Source organism: Mustela putorius, unplaced genomic scaffold (assembly GCF_011764305.1).
Source record: "Mustela putorius furo isolate JIRA1106 unplaced genomic scaffold, ASM1176430v1.1 tig00003853_pilon_pilon_pilon, whole genome shotgun sequence".
Classification (NCBI taxonomy): domain Eukaryota; kingdom Metazoa; phylum Chordata; class Mammalia; order Carnivora; family Mustelidae; genus Mustela; species Mustela putorius.
In genome coordinates, this window is record NW_025422005.1 from 44114095 (window position 1) to 44131887 (window position 17793).

The 17793-nt window shown below is 48.5% G+C and overlaps 1 long non-coding RNA gene across 1 annotated transcript; it reads left to right on the top strand.

Annotated features, from left to right (window-relative positions):
• Positions 1-5358: 5358 nt before the first annotated feature.
• LOC106005662 lies at positions 5359-8198 on the top strand. Its single transcript, XR_001179181.2, has 3 exons — positions 5359-5558; positions 7452-7620; positions 8067-8198. It is a non-coding gene; the product is annotated as an uncharacterized LOC106005662 (long non-coding RNA).
• Positions 8199-17793: the final 9595 nt, after the last annotated feature.

Sequence of the window (17793 nt, forward strand, 5' to 3'; positions counted from 1 at the left end):
GGCACCCTGAAAAGGAGAATCTTAAACAGGCTTCACATTCAGTACAGAGCCCGGTGTGAGGCTTGATCTCAAGACCCTGAGATCATGACCTGAGCTGAAATCAAGAGCTGGATGCTTAACTGATTGAGCCACTGTTTTGTTGAGTTCCTACCCTGACTCCACCTCTAGGGGCAGGTAAATACCCTGGTATAGGGGTGGGAGGACAGGAGGTCTGAGGTCGGGGGTGGGGGCGGACATCAGGGGGGCCTGGCCTTGTCCCTCTTTCCCTGCTCTTTTGCTGACCTTTCAAGAATGCTTCCCCTTCTCTGTATTTGAGCTGTCTCATTGTTCCATGAGATGACATGTGGGACTTCTTTGAAAAGACAGATATTGTATAATAAATATAAGGAACTTACTTTTTCTAAGCCTCAGAAAGGAGATTCTATAGTTCTAACCAGGAAGTTTGCAACCCTAGGGTACTGTACTTAATGACAACCTTTTCCTGTTGTCCAATTCTAAGAAAATTTACTCATTACTATGTTAAAAGAAAAAAACAAGGGTGTTTAGAAATTCTTCTTCTGACCAACTAAAACTATACTGTTTTCCCAGAGGTGACTGCCTAGATTGTATTCAACTTAGCCAAGAATGTCTATTCCTTCTCCATAGGGGTTTAAGGTGAAGTTCTTTTTCATCTGATAGGGTTCTCCATACAGCACTGCATATTCAGTTTCTGTCTGGCAGACTTGTGTTGGATTGCGTATACTTGCTGATCCTCTGTCCCTTGCCACCCTGCTCCTTGTCCCTGGCAACTGACCTTGAGGGACTCTCAATGGCTCCCCTGCCTTTGGCTGCTGGTTGATGTCAGCGCAGTGGAAGCCGGTGGGAGCTCAGAGGGTGGAGGAAAGTGGGTCTGGGGTATTTTTTTCCCTGGGTTGTCTCCTTGTACTGCTACTTTGTGGGGCACATTAACCACTCCCTTCTCTGGCTTTGGCCCATGGTAAATGTCCCATAGGCTGCTCCGCTGTTCCTTGTGGCTTCTCAACGTCCTGATAATACTTCTGTAATTCCTTTATTAACTCTCTCCAAGTTACCCAGTTTGAGTGAGCTGGTTTCTGCGGGGATCCCGACTTACACACTGTTTCATATACACCTCTCATTATATTTCCTATTTTCTTGACTTTTTCTGCTTAGTGTCGCAAAGCCTGGGAAAGTCTAGGAGACTCAAATGTTTCTGTCTTTTGTATCCTGTGTGGTGAGAGGCAGCAATGAGCTGGACTTCTCACCCTGGGGTGCTGGAAAAATCACTGATGCCTAAGTCTCACCCAGAGATTCTGATCACTGGGTCTGCAAGGAAAACCGAGGGTTTTATTAACCAGGAGCTCTATGCAGGTGTGTGTGTGTGTGTGTGTGTGTGTGTGTGTGTACGTGTGTGTGTGTGTGTGTGCGTGCGTGTGTGTGTACGTGTGTGTGTACGTGTGTGTGTGTGTGTGTGTGTGTGTGTGTGTGTGTGTGTCCCTAATGCCGGTCTCCGGCTGATGGCAGGGTGAGACCTTTGGTTCAGACCACACTCACCACTGCCCTCTTGTGGACATGGGCACAGCTGTGTTGGAGGCTGAAGTGTCCCTTCCCGGCCCCTGTGGCACGTTCTCGCCACCTACTGTCGGGACGGAATAGAGCTTCAAGAGGCAGTTCAGTCAAGAGTAGGAAAAGGCCACCCTTAACCATTCCCAGAAGACAGCCATCTTCTTCTCTCTTTACAGCCTTTAGTAAAGAAAGAGCTCCTCCTAGTTCCTGTGTTCTTATTTTAAGAGTTTGTTAGTTTGTTTAGAATTAGCTCTGCCTGAGGAGGGGTGGGGGGTGGGGGATTAACTGCTTTGCAGAAAGGCCGAGTGTTTAAGAAAAAGTGTAAAGGATTTGGGAGGCAGAGCCAGCAGAGCAGAGTGATGGAGGCTGAGGGACAAGGGAGCACTTCGCTGTGTCCAGCCGAGCTGCTGAGAAGGTCCAAGCCGCCCTCCTCCCCGGAGCCCTGAGCCCGGGTCCCAGACCTCATCTAACTTGCCACCATCTGGAAATCCCTTCCTCTGGCTAGAGCCTCCTTTTGCCCCATCTCCTGAGCTTTTCAGTTTATACCTCGGCACACACTCCTGGCCCGTTTTCTGCCACCCAGTCTGTCCCTCTGTCCCCTTCCACCCCACAGACGCCCCTTCAGAAGAGAGCTGGTAGCAATCTGGAGCTGTTTTTCATCAAACGATGCATGCAATATATTGTGCATTCATTACTAGAATATTTTATATCATCGTGGTTAGGGGTGATGTCAGAGGAAACGTACTGTGCATTAATGATTAGTGTATTTTGTATTAAACAACTTTTATTCATTTCTCTAGGGAAGATCTGAGAAAAAAAAGGATACATGGGTTCCTAAAAAGACCATTTAAGTTCGCGTTCAACAGATTATTGTGCTGTATTTGGAGAACTTTCAGCAGTGATTTGGGGTGACCCTTGCTCCCCGTGTGCTGTCACAATGTGGGTTAATGGGAGTCCTGCTCACTCATTCAGGTGTGTTTTTTTGAGCACCTACTCTGTGCCTGGCCCTGTTCCAGGTTCCCGGGAGGCAGCAAGGAACAAAACCATCTCTTTCCTCAGTTTCTGATGGTGGATGAATGTATATATATTTGCTTCAACTGTCTCTTCTCAGCGTTGGGACCTGGGAAGAATCCCTCAAACTCCTTTCTCCCCCACCATCTCCAACATGTGATCTTTTGGGGGAACACTTTGCTCCTTAATCAGCAACTTCCAGTGACAGAATTCAATGAACCGTTCACAAGCTAGTAATTTTTCTAGAAGCTGAAATCTCAAAAGGAAGAGGAGGAAGGGGTTGGGAGAGCATGGTGACCCACAGCTTTGGCCCTCCCGCTGCAGAGCGGTCGGTTCAAGTTCTGGTTTTGCCACATATCTACCTGGCTTTGGGGAGTTCAAACCTTTCTGAGGCCCATTCTCTGACAGCTTCCAGTCCTACCAACCACAGAATAAGAAAAGTGATAATAATCACCTAAGTGGCCTGGAGTCATCATTAGGTGAGATCATGTGTAAGTGTGTGTGTGTGTGTGTGTGTGTATACATATGTAGTGTTTAGTATAGTGAGTGTCTGGACCGAAACTTGGTATGATAGCTGCTATTACTAAGTGTAATTTAATATTTCTTCCTCCTGACTAGACTTATTGAAAGATGATTGACAAGTAAAAATTGCATATATTTAAGGTATGCAACATGATGTTTTGGTATATGTATATATGGCAAAATGATCCCTGCCATTAAGCTAATAAACACATCTATAACCTCGCATAGTTCTGTGTGTGTGTGTGTGTGTGTGTGTGTGTGTTTGTGTATTAAGAACACTTGGGATCTACTCTCTTGGCAGATTCTAAGTACCGAATTCAGACTTGTTAGCTGTGGTCACTGTGCATGAGGTCTCCAGAATTTATTCATCTTATAACTAAAAGTTTGTACTCTCTGGTCTGCATCTTCCTATTTTTCCCAGCCTTCAGCCCCTGGTAACTACCACCCTACTCTTTGTGGCTATGAGTGTGACTATTTTGGATTCCACATGTAAGTGAGATGCAGTATTTGTTAGTGTTTCTTAACTTTCACATATTGTGGGGACTACTAGATTAATGGTCCTGGAGTCAGAGAACATGTTCCACATAGGTTGACAAGTGCTGAGATCAGGGAAATATGGGTTGTTACTGGTGGATATAGCAGGGCACCTGCCAGTCTAGGAGGAGGAGTGACTTATAAGCATAAAATTGAAGGATGAGTAGGAAACTGGTAGAAAGATGTATAAGTACACATATGTGTGTGCTGGAAATAGTGGCAGAAGGACCTCAGTCTTACAGGGGAGACCCTTACCCGGACAGAAACAGGTTCAATGTAATATAGTACCAGTCATGACAGAGGAAAGTCTGGAAGCTTTGGGATCATGGCAAAGTTTCATGGTTTTGCTCATGAAGTTATGGATATGCAAAACCAGTTATGATCAAGCTCATTGTTGTCAGCCCTGGGTTTGAATACTCTTGCCTCTGAATAGTTTTATTTCCAGCTAGATACTAAAATTCTTGAAGCCTCACTTCCCTCGTCTATATAATGGGGATAAAAAAGTCCCTGCCTGGCAGGATCAACGCGAAGCTACCTGAGAGGCAGCAGATACAATCAAGCAATTAGCAAAAGGCAGGCGTCAGGGCTCTGGGAATGGGAGTAGTTTTAATCCCTGGGTGTGCGTTTCTACAATGTCCCCTGGGGTGGCTGGCCCTCAGAGAAACTCTGAGGTCATGCTGTCACCGCAGAATACCTGGGAGGCCGTGGTGGAGAAGACAGGAATAGCTAGGAACCCTGACCAGAAGGAGCGGGGAGCCTAGCATGTCATGGCAGAGACAGAGCCAGCAAGCTGGTGTGTGCCAAAAAGCTGCGTGCACAGAGTATCTGGCCGGGAAGATGTGGCTCTTCCTCCCAGTTCTTCATAGGTTCATGCAGCGAGCTTGGCCCTCCCGGGTCTCAGCTCCCTTCAATGAAAACGGCAGAGGTAGTTTGCCTGTCAGATTGGATCCCGCTGCTTCCCCCCGTGGAAACCTGATTGAGAAAAATACGGAAGCATGTCCGGATTCAGATCCATCAGTGATTTCTGCCACAGGTGGCAGGGCACTGTGGCATGTGGGTCATGTATTTTCTATCCCCAGAATGTGCTAGGAACCCCCAGCACTTGCTGTTTGCTGATTTTGTTCTGGACACCATACTAAATGTTTTCTGTGGATTCTATCATGTAACGCTCTTCATACCCTATAAGGCAGGGACTTGGAACACAGCTGCGGAGTCTGGCACAGAGAGGTTAGGTAACTCGCCTTACAGCACACAGTTATTAGCTGTGGCGGGTCTCTCCCAGGTCTCATAGTCTATCTAGACTGGAAGCTCTTTGAGCGGAAGACCTTTATTGATACAATATTGTATCGATTTTATTGTATCGATTTTTGACCCTCCGGGCCTCGCTGGCTTTCAGATGGTATTCACTGCTCCACTGAACCCAGGGGTTCTAGCTTCACACACTCACTTGGAGATGTTTACAACTTTTCTCCCATCTGAGCCCAACCTCGTATCACTTGCTTCTGATCTCTGAGGCTGGGGCTGGGCATCTGTGCCTGGCAGCTTTGAGGAGCAACCAAGCTGCGAAATAAAATTCTTGGTCAAAGTATGTGCCCAAGGAAGCCCTTCTTGTTTCTTCCTGCCTCCTGGCACTTGGGGGTGCTGTTGGATAGTCTAAAAGATATTTTCTTCCACCCAGGAAGGGCATTTTTCTTTTGGTTTCCAAATTTGTTTCGTCTATCTCTTCTCCCGGGCTGGGTGGAAAGCTTGCCAAGGTGGACAGTGGCCTGAGCCAGCCTCTTGGTCGTTCTCTTGAAGGTTGACCGCTGTTGTTTAAGTGGGTAGATGTATAAAGTTTCTGAAGTCTGCAGTTCATCTTGTTTTCAGCCTTCTTTCAGGAGCAGATAGCCCATGTTCAGGAAGAAGCGGTTTACAAGGAATCAAGTGAGGTATGACAAACCAGATAAGACCTCCCCCCCCGAACTCATCATGTCCTAAGTCCCAATCCCCAGAACCCGAGGCTGTGTTACCCTACATTGCAAAGGGAGATTTGCAAATGTGATTAAGTTAACCATCTGGAAATGGGGAGGTTATCCGGGTGGACCGACCCCCTATATTCACACAAGCGACCTTAAAAGCCAGAAGAGGGAGCTGAAGTTTAGATCAGAAAGGGAGAGGTGAGGTTGGGAGCAAAGGCCAGAGGCAGGGGGAGACTTGAAAACACGGGGCTGCTGACTCTGGAGATGGAGGAGGGGCCACAAGTCACGGGGCCAAAGGCAGCCTGTAGAGGCTGGAAAAGGGTTTTCCTCTAGAGCTCCCAAAAGGAATTCAGCCCTGCTGACACCTTGACTTTGGTCTCCTAAAACCCATTTTGGACTTTGGACCTCCAGATCTGTGAGATAATAAATTCCTGGTGTTAACCACGAAGTTCCTAGCAATTTGTTACAGTAGCACTTTGAAACTAACACGTGAAGAATACCTGAAATGCTCCCAGTGGGAGATACCATTGCTTGTCTACCTAATGGCCATTTCTAACAACCCTTATTCCTTGCCTTTTTCCCAGGTACTAATACTCCTAACCTCCTTTGTACGCAGAGATGATCATGAGACCCAATGAGTTATAAGGAAAAGATTCTCTCTTTCTGATAAAAGGAGATAAGTATTCAATAAGAACTGTGTCTTACTGGCTTGGCCACCCCCTCAATTGTTTACTTTGGAAACACACTGTGAGAGTGTGATGTCTAGAACTGTAGCAGTCACCTTGGGACCATGAGGTGAGAGTCCACGGATCATACCCTGAAGTGTCCTCAGGATTTGAAACCACTGTCATGTCAGTCCCATGGTTACACTTCACCTTCCCAAGTATGTCTTTAATTACTCTCTCAGCAGCCAACAATTTCTTGCAGAGAATCATATAAGAATCAATAAATGTTTACTGAATGCCCTAGGCTCTGAGCTGGGACAAAGGCATGGAAGAAGCAGGCCTGTTCTGGAGGACTTTGCAGATTTCCTTCAGTTTCACATGCCAGAAATACAGCTTCACAGTGGCGAGGATGGGAAAATGAGGCAGGAAATAAACCTGAGGACCTAGCATGGTGCTTAAGAAATGTCGGTGTGCTACTCTTATTGAGGACTTCAGTTCAGGAAACTCTTTTACACGTTTGTCATCTCCATTTTCACCTTCGCAAAGACCTTGAAGAGAAGTATAAAATTCTTACTCTCAATGAGGAAACAGAGCCAGATTTTGTGTGTCTTCCTCAGCGGCACTGAAAGCCCATGGCAACGAGATGCCTTGGTCCCACATTTCCTGATTTCCACTTTGGTGTCTTTTTTTCCCCCCTTATAGATCACACAATGTCAAGATTAATAAAAATCTTTAGAAATTATCTAGCTTAGGGATGGCAAGCAGGTTTTACTTTCTTATGTGCTGGCTTTGGCCTCCTGGTAACCACGGCCCGAGCCCTGGATTGTGTTCTACCTACGGGGAAAGGGTGCTGTGATCCATTAGTAATGTCTGCATGGGCTTTGGTGAGTTAGCGTGTGGGGCACTTGCTATTCTTCATCTAATCCAACCTCTCATTTAAACAACAAACAAACAAACCTCAGAGATGGGAACTGACTTACTCAAGGTTACCCAATGAGCTAGGGGCAGAACTGGGTCTAGTGATTTTTCTCATTGACAGTCCAGTTGCCAAGCCTTGACAATAAGATTTAACTATTTTCTTCCCACAGTAGGATTTCCATTGTTTAGGTAGCCTAGACTATTAGAGGCCATAGGCTCTAACCCCAGCTGTGATGCTGTGTAGAATTCAACAAGTTGACTCATCTCTTTGTGCTTACAGATAATTCTGCTTCCTCTCAACATCTTCCCCTATCTTGAAGAAACTGCAAAGTTTGTGCATTACCAAAGCTTGTGCATTAGACATTGCCTAAGAAATGTCAGTCAAGAAGGTTAAAATGAAAGAAACACGGCTTAGAATACGTAGAGAACTTGACAGACAACTGGAGTTGGTAAGTGGGGCTCTCAGTGTGTTTTTCAGGGCTGTAAGCTCAAGAGAAAGGACAAAGGCTAGATTTGCTCTTTGTAAGAAATAAAACCAAAGAAGCAATCCTTCTCTTTATAGTTACAGAACCCTGGCTTAACTGTTTTACACGTGACTGGGCATTCCAAAGAATCCCATTTCCCATGGGCATAAGGGCATTTGGTCCTTCGTAGGTGAGGAGGTTGCCCCCTGGTTTTCATGTAATCATAAGCCCTGGGCCCTTGGGGTTTGGAAGGAGAGCAGTAGCCCCAGCTGATGTGAGGAGCTCTGGCTGCCTCTTCAGGTGCACCATAGGGTCCTTAGGTGCTGGGATGTATGAGTGGTTGGTAAACTGTGAAGCATCTTCAGAGGAGAAGTAGAACCTTCATTGAACAACAACATACATTGAACATAAACTATTTCTTCACTTTTCAGAGAGGGGCCTGGGGAAGAACTGGGAGTCCATGGAAATCCTGCTTGTCAGTGATGGTGAACTGGCGTGGCTTGGATATTTGAATCGGCACACCGAGGTTTCCAGCAGAAGCATTATAGACAATAAATGCAGAACTAGGTTACAAAAAATAAGTTTTTGTGGTTAATATTAGTATTGCCCTACAAGTTAATTTTTTTTTTTAACACTCTGTGGCAATTCAGAATTACGTAGTCCATCCATATATATCATCATGCTGGCTTTCCACGGCAAGTGGAAGGGGTCGGTCTCCCTATTTTAGAGAAGAAGGATGGAGTCCAGAGAGGCTGAGTGACTGGGGAAGGTCAGGTGGCAAATCATCGGAGAGGCTCGGATTTGAACTTGGCTTTTTAGGTGCTGAACCTAGCAGTATTTCTTGTATCATGGTGGTGACATTTTCAGGCTGAATAGTTCCCTGGAGTCCTCATGGAGGAGTGGAGGTCAAGGCCAGGGGAGAGGCTTGTGTGTTTAGAACAGCTGCAGATGTTGAACTTGGGGTGGGCTTATATCGATGGAGGCCTGGGCAGGCAGGGTTCTGGAAGCAAAGGACATGGCACAACCAGGAGATTGGTTTGCTATCAGCTATTTACTGAGTTTTGTTTGTTTGTTTTCGGGGTGGTGGTCAGGCAATATGTTGAGGGCTTTATGTACATAACCTCATTGACTTTGTGGCAAACACTATTTATCTGGGTGGCGAAGCCTGAGTCAGGGAGGCTGAACACCTTGGCCAAAGACACATGGCTCAGGGAGGGATGGAGCCCGGGTGAGAAGGCTCTGAATGAGGCCTGTGCATCTGACCATCCCATGAGGCCAGGATTGTAAGCCTGCGAGCGAGGCCTAGAGTGGGGAAATGCACGTGTAGAAATTGGCTGGGACCAGTTGGGGAGGTCCTGAGAAGCTGGCTGAAAGAGCTCTGGACATCGTCTTCGGGGCCACAGGAAAAGAAGAGCAGAAGTCTGCCCCTCCTTTCCGAGTAAAATGGGCCTGCACACGGGAACGGCCTCTGTGCCTGCTTCCACGGGCTCTCATGCTGCCTGACCCCATCCGAAGAGGATATCACCATTCCTGCTACCCTCTTCCAATTTCTTTTAAAAATAAAATAAAAATTATTTAAGAGCCTCTTTTGGCCTCGTAAATTCTGGAGCCATTTTTGCCAAGAGTCTGGCAAGGGTCCTTTGAGGAGGAAGAGAGACAGCGTTTGGCTCGGCCGGCCCTCCACTCGCCCTGGCCAGCAGCCTCTGTGAGGCTACTCCCTGGGGAACGGCGCTCTCTGGCACCCTCAACTGACTTCCTATGCCCCTAAATAAACCTTGTGGATTTAAATGCTCCCATGGGCCTCTCTGGAGAGAAGCATGTTCCTCAAGCAAAAACTCAGATGACGTTCATGTATCTCCAGCTCATCGGTCACACTGCCGAGGGACTGACTTCCCCACGCCTTCCCAGGCTGTCATCCCTGATGCCATGGGCCCAGCCGGACTCCTTGCTGGCGGCACACGTCAGACCAGAAGTGGCCACGGGGGACCTGGGAGCTTGCCTTGACCTTTAGTTGAGGAGGGACGTGTGTGCTGTGACGGGTCCAGTGGAATTGGCCGAGACTGTCTTTCCCTGGGGTCATGGCTTTTGTAACCATGGCCCTCCTCCCCTATCCCATAGGGTAGAGCATATCTGTAAACATCTTTATACTTTATAAGGACCAAATGCATTCATGAGCTGCAGCAACTCCAGGAAACCCATGTTCTTATAACTTTATAGATCAGAGCGCTGAGCTGCAGAGGAGTGGTCTTCTGGACCATCTCTGGGTACGAGCCTTCTTCTTCCCTGCAAATGGGGGATCGGGTGAAACTGGATTTTAAAGACTGTAAGTTAGGCAGGACAGGGAGGGATCTTTAGGAACAGCCTGGGGTGGGCTATTGAGCAGAGGGGCTGTATGCTGTGTTCTCTCCCATTTGTCCTCCCAGACCCATTCTCTTCTCTCCTTCGCCTTGGGCTCTGGGAAGGGGACCTCAAAGATGGCGTCTTTGGGTTCCATGCCTTTTGGCTTCTGGTTGGATTCAGTCAATGGTTGGTACCGGCCGGAGATGGGGGTGGCTGGAGGGGACATGACAGGGTTCTCTCCCTGCCAGGAGACTATGGCTTAGTTCCAGGGAGCCAGGCTGCTCTGGACCCCAGGGCACGGCACGACTCCTGGTCAGTCTCCTTGCGCTCGGCTCACATCTTTTTTTTTTTTTTTTTTTTTTTTTAAAGATTTTATTTATTTATTTGACAGAGAGAAATCACAAGTAGATGGAGAGGCAGGCAGAGAGAGAGAGAGAGGGAAGCAGGCTCCCTGCCGAGCAGAGAGCCCGATGCGGGACTCGATCCCAGGACTCTGAGATCATGACCCGAGCCGAAGGCAGCGGCTTAACCCACTGAGCCACCCAGGCGCCCCTCGGCTCACATCTTTATGAAGAGCCCCTTTATTCTCTCCCGACCTCTGCCCCAGATGTGGCCTACTACCCGTGTCTGTCGGCAGCTCATACAATTCACTGTGCGACTGACTCGAAAAGGTTGTCACACAACATTTAAGAGAGGATTGAGGGTAAGCGTCTGCTCTTGATCAGCAGGCTGAGTAAGGACGGGCTGTGGCTCTCCTGGCCCTAACTGGTGGATTTGAATCATCTCCCCTGATAGCCCCTCTCTCTTCCAGTTCCTGCCCTGTCAAGGAATTTTCCACACGGTAAAATTTCCAGATAGTGAAAGGTCCACTTTAAGTGCTCCAAATCTGGAGAGAGCAGCTCAGGGGGCAAGTTGAATTTCTTCCAGGGCCAGTGGTGCCTGCTTTGTGCCTTGTGGCCTGTGGGGCCCTGGAGGTGCCAGTGATGGTTTCTGGCATCCTGCAGGGGCAGCTGCTGTCCCTTCATCGTGTTGTCCCTTCCACCACAAAGTCCTGGTTGGCAAGGAGACTTAAGTTAGAGCCCATTCTATTCTGTACAAGTGGTAATGTTTGTGGATAACTTTGTGAAGTTCATGTGATGATTATCATGGCAAACCCAAGCTGGGAATGAGAAAATCCGTGAGAAATTCTGGGTCTGATGCAGCTCTGATTTCCTGATGTGCTCCGATTTCCAGATCAGATTGGCATTTTCTCCATTTCTTTAGGAGAGCAGACAATTCCAGAGCTCTGTGCTCTGATCAGAATCCATCATTTGTATCTGGTAGATTGCTTAAAAAAAAAAAAAAAAAGGTCCCCATTGGATGATGTCTCCTAGGTCCACATCCCTTCATGATGTGACCTTATTGCTCCTCCCAACAGGGACTGGGGTCCATTTTTCTGCCCTCTAGGGTAGAATCTAGATTGGACCGTGACTTGCTTTGGCCTGTAAAATGCAGCAGAACTGACATTCTGAAATTTAAGAAGCTTTTTAAGAAAGCTTTTGCTCTCACTTGGAGGGAAACATACTTGTTGTGTAAAGAAGCCCAGAATATCCATATAGACAGGCCACAAGGAAGGGGAGGGGGAAAGATACTATGTGGAGCAGAAGGGAGAGGTCCCCAGGGAGCACTGCCAGAGTTTCTGATCCTCAGGATCGGGAGCAGGTAAAATGATTGCTGCTTCATGCCGCTAAGAGTTGAGGCAGTTTGTTATGCAGCAATAGAAAATTGATACGTTCTCATCTTCACTCGCATTTGACACACAGGTGGTGGTGTTGGAACCCATGAATTCACAAGTACTAAACAAATGTTTCAATAAATGTTTGGTGCATTGTCATGCATTGGAAAGAGTCCACTCTTGGATCTGGGTTTGGATCCTGGCCCCGTGGGTGACCTTTCCAAACACGAGTTTCCAAACGGGTGAAACAAATGTAGAGCATCATGAGTATTCGAGGAGACAGTAAATGTAAAGCATATAGGGCATAATGAACACCTCAAAATGATGGCTATTAGTTTCCTTTTTTTTTTTTTAAAGATTTTATTTATTTATTTACTTGAGAGAGAGAGAGAGAACACAGAAGGAGAGGGAGAAGCAGACTCCACTCTGAGCAAGGAGCCTGATGTGGGGCTTGATCCGAGGACCCTGGGATCATGACATGAGCCAAAGGCAGAGGCTTAACCCACTGGAGCCACCCAGGCATGCCCCACCTTTTTAAAAGATTTTTTTAGAAATTTTATTAGTTTACTTTTATTACTGCAAAGAAGGCATGGTCCTTGCTTTCAGTAGGGTTGTAATTTAGTGAGGAGGTGTGATCGGTCTCGGAGATGAGGACAATAAATCTAAAGTAACCAGGCAACAGAGTACAGGCAGGGAGAGAGGGGTTCCTTCCAGCGAGCGGCTTCTTCAAGAAGGTGCTGTTTAAACCAGGACTAGCAAAAGAGACAAGAGTTTAGCTAGCCTAGATGACAGGCGGTCTCTTTGATGATAGCCATTCTTGTCACTTGGGGTTTATGTATTGTTGAATTTTATTCCTTGTTTTTCTTTATAGCTTTATCCTCTTAAAGTACAGTACACCGTGGGCTCGGGGCTGAGGGCAGCAGAAGAGGGAGGCAGCAAGGGGAAGGCCAAGTGTTTCCGTATGGCCTCCCCAGAGGTTGGGCCTGGGGCAAGAAGAGGGGCCAAGATGTGTCTGGCCTTTTCCCCAAAGCCCCCCTCCCCAAATACCATTGCTCTGAGGAGTGTTTCCAGGGATACAGCATCTTGGGTTCCAGAGATGCTGATGAGGGCCGGGCTCTCACCAGATGCACTCGACATTTTGTCCTCATGGATCCTTCTGGGTCAGCAGCCAGGGTGTTGGGTTTTATATGATCTGGCCAAGAGTGGCAGGGGGCGTGGCTTAGGCAGTGGGCTCTTCAGCTGGTCTCCTGCCAGGTAGACTGAGTTTCAATCTCGGCTCTGCTATCATAGTTTGTAAATTTGGCTCAACTACTTCGCTTCTCTGTGCCCAGTTTCCTGCTCTGTGAAATGGAGATAATTATACCTCTTAGATGGGCTGTTGTGAGGTTTGGATAAAATGAGACATGGGGGAGTGCTAAACCCTGGAACCTTTGCTAAGGCTCTTTCCTTGTGCCTTCCCCTCCTGTTGTCACACATTGGCTTTCCCTTCAGCAGTGCCCAAGCCCTTTGCTTTCCTCAGTAGTGCTGACCCCTCGGCTGGGACTCCCTCCTCGATCCTTCTGGTGGTGGGGGGAGGCCAGCATCGTGATATGATAGAAGACAGCAGGTTCAAAGAAGGATCTGAGTTCAAAATCTCAATGCAACCATTCTCTGGCTGGATGACCTTGGGAAAATTACTTGCATTTGTTGAACTTCTGTGATTCTATTTGCAAGATGGGCATCAAAATATCACTTTTATACTACCCTTATGAGATTAAATGACTTAATGAACGAAACCTACCCGATCCAGGGGTTACTAAGTGTCTTCTCTTCATGCAGGATTAGGTAATTCCCACCCATGTTCCAATTTGTATTTTGGCCAATAACTCTGGTTTTTACACACCCTTAGCGGGCAATAATCAAGGGGACTGGATTTAGGAACACGTCCAGAGTTGTGTCCTCTGGTGACTCATCTGGAAAATAGAGTCAGGTGTGGAATGAGTATTCCGTTGGCTTGTCCTTGGGGTCTGGTCATCCTAGCTAACCGGACCCAGTTTTCCCAGAGCAGGTTCTGGAAGGGTGTGGTTCGGGGAAGAGCTACATTCATGGCCCTTCCATGCCATATTTGGCCCCTGGCCCTGCAGTGACATTCTGCCTCTGAGTAGCTCAGAGTTAAGGAAAAAAGAGCAATGGATCTAAGTAAAGGGTCTGATCTTATAGCTTGGGCTGCTGACATGGTTCTCCCCAGTGGTGTCCTGGAATATAATTTTCTAACTCCTTCCTGCTCTCCTCCAGAAACCCAGTGGGACTCCCTGAATACTTAGCAGTGGGTATGTGAGGAGACCTGGTTCTGCTGTGACTTAGGTCATCACAAGGAACCAGGAGTCAAACCATGCTCTCTAAGGCAGGAGGTCCCACCTCGCATAGGAGATGCTGGTGTTGGGGTGGTGAGGGGCTGCTAGCGGCTTGGAGGGGGGCAACGGGCGTAGCCGCAGCAGCAACGAAGGTGGTCTGAAGGGGCCTTCCCCGTTTACTTTCCTTGCTGCTACTGATCACGTTTCTCCTTCCCAAGGTTAAACTAATCAAATGAACAAAATCTTGCTGGGTAAACATTGCCGGGTACGGCAGGAAATGCTAATGTTCACCAACATTCATGTTCTTTTCTTCTTTCTGAGCGTGGAGCTCAACTCCACGTCCAGACTCCCTTGAAGCTAGGTGTGGCTCGATGACTGGGCTCTGGCCGGGGAAATGCAATCCTTGTTCTCTCCCTTCACCCACCTGTTGTATGGAGAGGTCTTCGGGCACCTGCGTGGAAGGGATCCGGGTTCCCGAGCGACACATAGAGCGGGTCCTCCCCTGCCCCTCCTGCACTGGGCAATGGCATAAGAGAGAAATAAACATTAGTGTGTTAACCTATTGGTTTAGACACTCAGGAGATTGTCTCTCAAGTGACTTGTTGGTTCCCTTTCTAGATAGAACAGGGAATGCCTTTTAAATGGCCCTTCCCAAGGAGCGAGCTATACAAATGACTAGGGGGATGAATGTGGTGACAGGGCACATACAGAAGGCTGTGGGAGCTCAGAGAGGGCTCCTAACTTAAGGCTCAGAGGCTCATTCGGGAGAGACTCTGCAGAGCAACTCAGAATGGGACGGGGCAGGGGAGGCTGAGGCTGAGGAGTAAGAAGTAATGCTTAAGGGGCCTGGGGCAGAGTAAGTAGAAGGTGGTGGGGGTTCTCCACCAAGGCCCCATCAGGCGTCCCAGAGAAACAGGAACAGAAGCTGAAGAGAAATAAGGAGCCCTATGGAGCCATGAGTCAAGATTTTGAGTCCCGTGAGAGCTGGCATGGTTGGTGTGGCTTTAGGAATCATGGCTGGGGAAGGGCGTCTGCCATTCAACAGGTGAAGCCATCTCGATTCTGAACTACTATAGATTGCCTGGACCTAGGCCGGTTCTCAGGGAAGCACCACCATGGTCTGGGGGTATTCTGGGGAGGGACTGGTGAGGGATGATGGGTTTGGGATCCATTTATGCGACAGCTGGATTTGGTGACTCATGGGATGTGGGGAGCTGAGGGCAACACCCAGGTTTTTGGCTCTTGTGTCTGGGTCGATGGTTGTGCCCGTCGTTCGCCGAGGGGACTCTGGGGAAGAGCAGGGTAGCCAGTAGGCCAAATAATCAGTCTGATTGGGGAATCTTGAGTTTGAAAGGCTTCCGAGACACCCAGTTAGAGAATCCAAGCGGGCAGTGTGCAGTTTGAGTCTTGGACTCATGAGCAAGGTTGGAGCCAGTGGGTAGTAAATGAGGAGAGGAGTGTGCCGAGGTGGACATGTAGGGGACTGATGGACGAAGGAGGGCTGGGGAAGGTCTTGCAGGTGCCCTGGGCTCCAAAGCCTTCCTGCCTGCTTAGGATACAACCATGCGAGGCCTGGGTGGTTTCTTCATCATTGTCCATGGACTGACTATTGGCCAAGGCCCAATTATGCCTCCTGAGCCCGCCTGAGCTAGGCTGACCCCATCCACCAAGGCAAGCCCCATTCCGTACTGGGACCCGGCTCTCCTAAGGCTCCATATCCAAGCTTTGGTTTTCTACCTTCCCTGCCTCAGCCCTGGTGCTGGAATTGGAATCGATGGCGAGGCCTCTGGCTGCAGGATTCATCATGGGCCCCACTCTCCTCCCCGCTGACAGTCTGACTCAGGCGTGAGTTCACACTTTGGGAATTTTAATGAATGCTGAGCGTCCCAGCCAGCCCCGATTTCTCTGTTTCTGTGCCAATGGCTTCCTTAAGGTGATCTCTTCCCATCTGCTGTCCTCTGTACCAGACCTCTTCTGGCCATTTAATTAAAGTCCCCCCCACCCCAGCCCTGCAGCAAAAGAAGAAAGCATTTGGAAGGTGTGGCAAATGTTTCATTTAGCTAATTGACCAAAATGTCTGAACATTCATGTGGTTCTGTTTATAGAGTCTGACCTGGGTCAGATATCTGCCTTTGCTTCAAGGGGCTCATTTTTTTTCCTCCTTCTTGAAACTTCTATGGAAGTTTCTTTCTTTCCTTCCTTCCTTCTCTCTCTCTCTCTTTCTTTTTTCTCTCTCTCCCCTTCCTTCCTTCCTTCCTTCCTTCCTTCTTTCTTTCCTCACTGTCTCTCCTTCCTTTCCTCCTTCCCAGATTGATCTGAACCCAAATATTTCCCTAACTTGCTAAGTTGTCACAGATGATTTTCTGGCAACAAAATACTGTAGACCTATCTGATTCAGTGTTACAGGCTGCAGAACGATCAGATTTAGTAAAAACCACTCAAAGTTTCTTGCAGCCCTCACGAAAAAATTTCTTGGGCACTTCTCTTGATGTCACCAGTTTGGAGAAGCCACAGTGGTCCCTGATGGGCCCTTGAACCACTGGGACTCCCTCCCTAACTCTGAGTCTGCTTTTCCAGAAGTGAGCAGGTGGACAGTGGTGTCATTTGTTAAGAGAGGATCTTCCAACCACCCTGGATTCCCTCTTCTTCCTTAAGCTCCATATTCAGCCAGCGACAGGCCTGGCTGCTTTGTTCAACACTTGTTTACCGAGAAAGCCTACCACATAACAGGCAGGACGTTCTAGCAGTGGGGTTACGGGGGTGAGCAGGATAGACGCAGTTCCCCCACATGTCTAGAGACCCTACAAGGAAGGCAATTAAAGCAGCAACTCCAGTAGAGGGGGGAAGCCTTCTGTTTGGACTATACCATGATAGGCTTCCGTTCATTTTGGCCTAAACAAAGCTATCCCCGTGAGGTTAGTTTTAGATGGCAAAGGGCTAATACAAACGTTGGTCGTTTGTTCTTAATCTCTGTGGGTTCCAAGAACCAGCTCCCAGAGGACACCAAAGGGAGGGGAGGACAGGCACAGGCTGTGGGTGAAGGAGAGACCCAGGAATCCGTGAAAAGCCAGCAGGAGGAAGTATGGCGCAGGATAACCCATGTTAGGAATGAAGAAAGTTCACTTTTCCAAACTGCAAAGTAACTGGTCTTTGTGATGAAAGGGAATTTCTGCACTGTTGGATGGGAAGGAGGCCACCAAGGCTGCTTAACCCACTTGCCTTTCCTCTCCTGCTCTGCTTCCCACCCAGGAGTCTACAGTTGAGGGGACCCGGGTCGAGAGGAGAGGGGACTGGCCTAAGTCCCACAGTGAGCCAGTGCCAGGCCTGGGCTGGAGCCTGGGCCTCCTGACTCTGGCTGAAGGCAGTTTTCTCCCTCTGCGTTTTTCTTTGTCTTGGTCAGGGGACATGCTTAATTCAATAAAAACAAAACCCACAATTTCCTTTCTAACCAAAGACATCCCACTCGGTTTTTGGCTGTAGCATCCCAGCTATAAACGGCCCCGCAGCCCAGTGGTGAGTTTGCGTGGGCGGGGTGTTGGCCAGGCCCTGGGCTGGTGCCTGCCTCTCCAGGGCCGCATGTGGTCAGGGAAAGGGTCATCACCACAGTTGGGTGGTGGGCACAGAGGGGCCAAGGAGGGGCCTCCCAGCAGGCCCTGCCATGGCCACCAGATCTGGGCATGCCCTGGGCAGCCCACGGATGCCCAGAGCTTGCCCTCCTGGAGGCCCGCATTGTCCTCAGCCGGTGGGAGCTTGTCTGTACTGAGGTCTCTC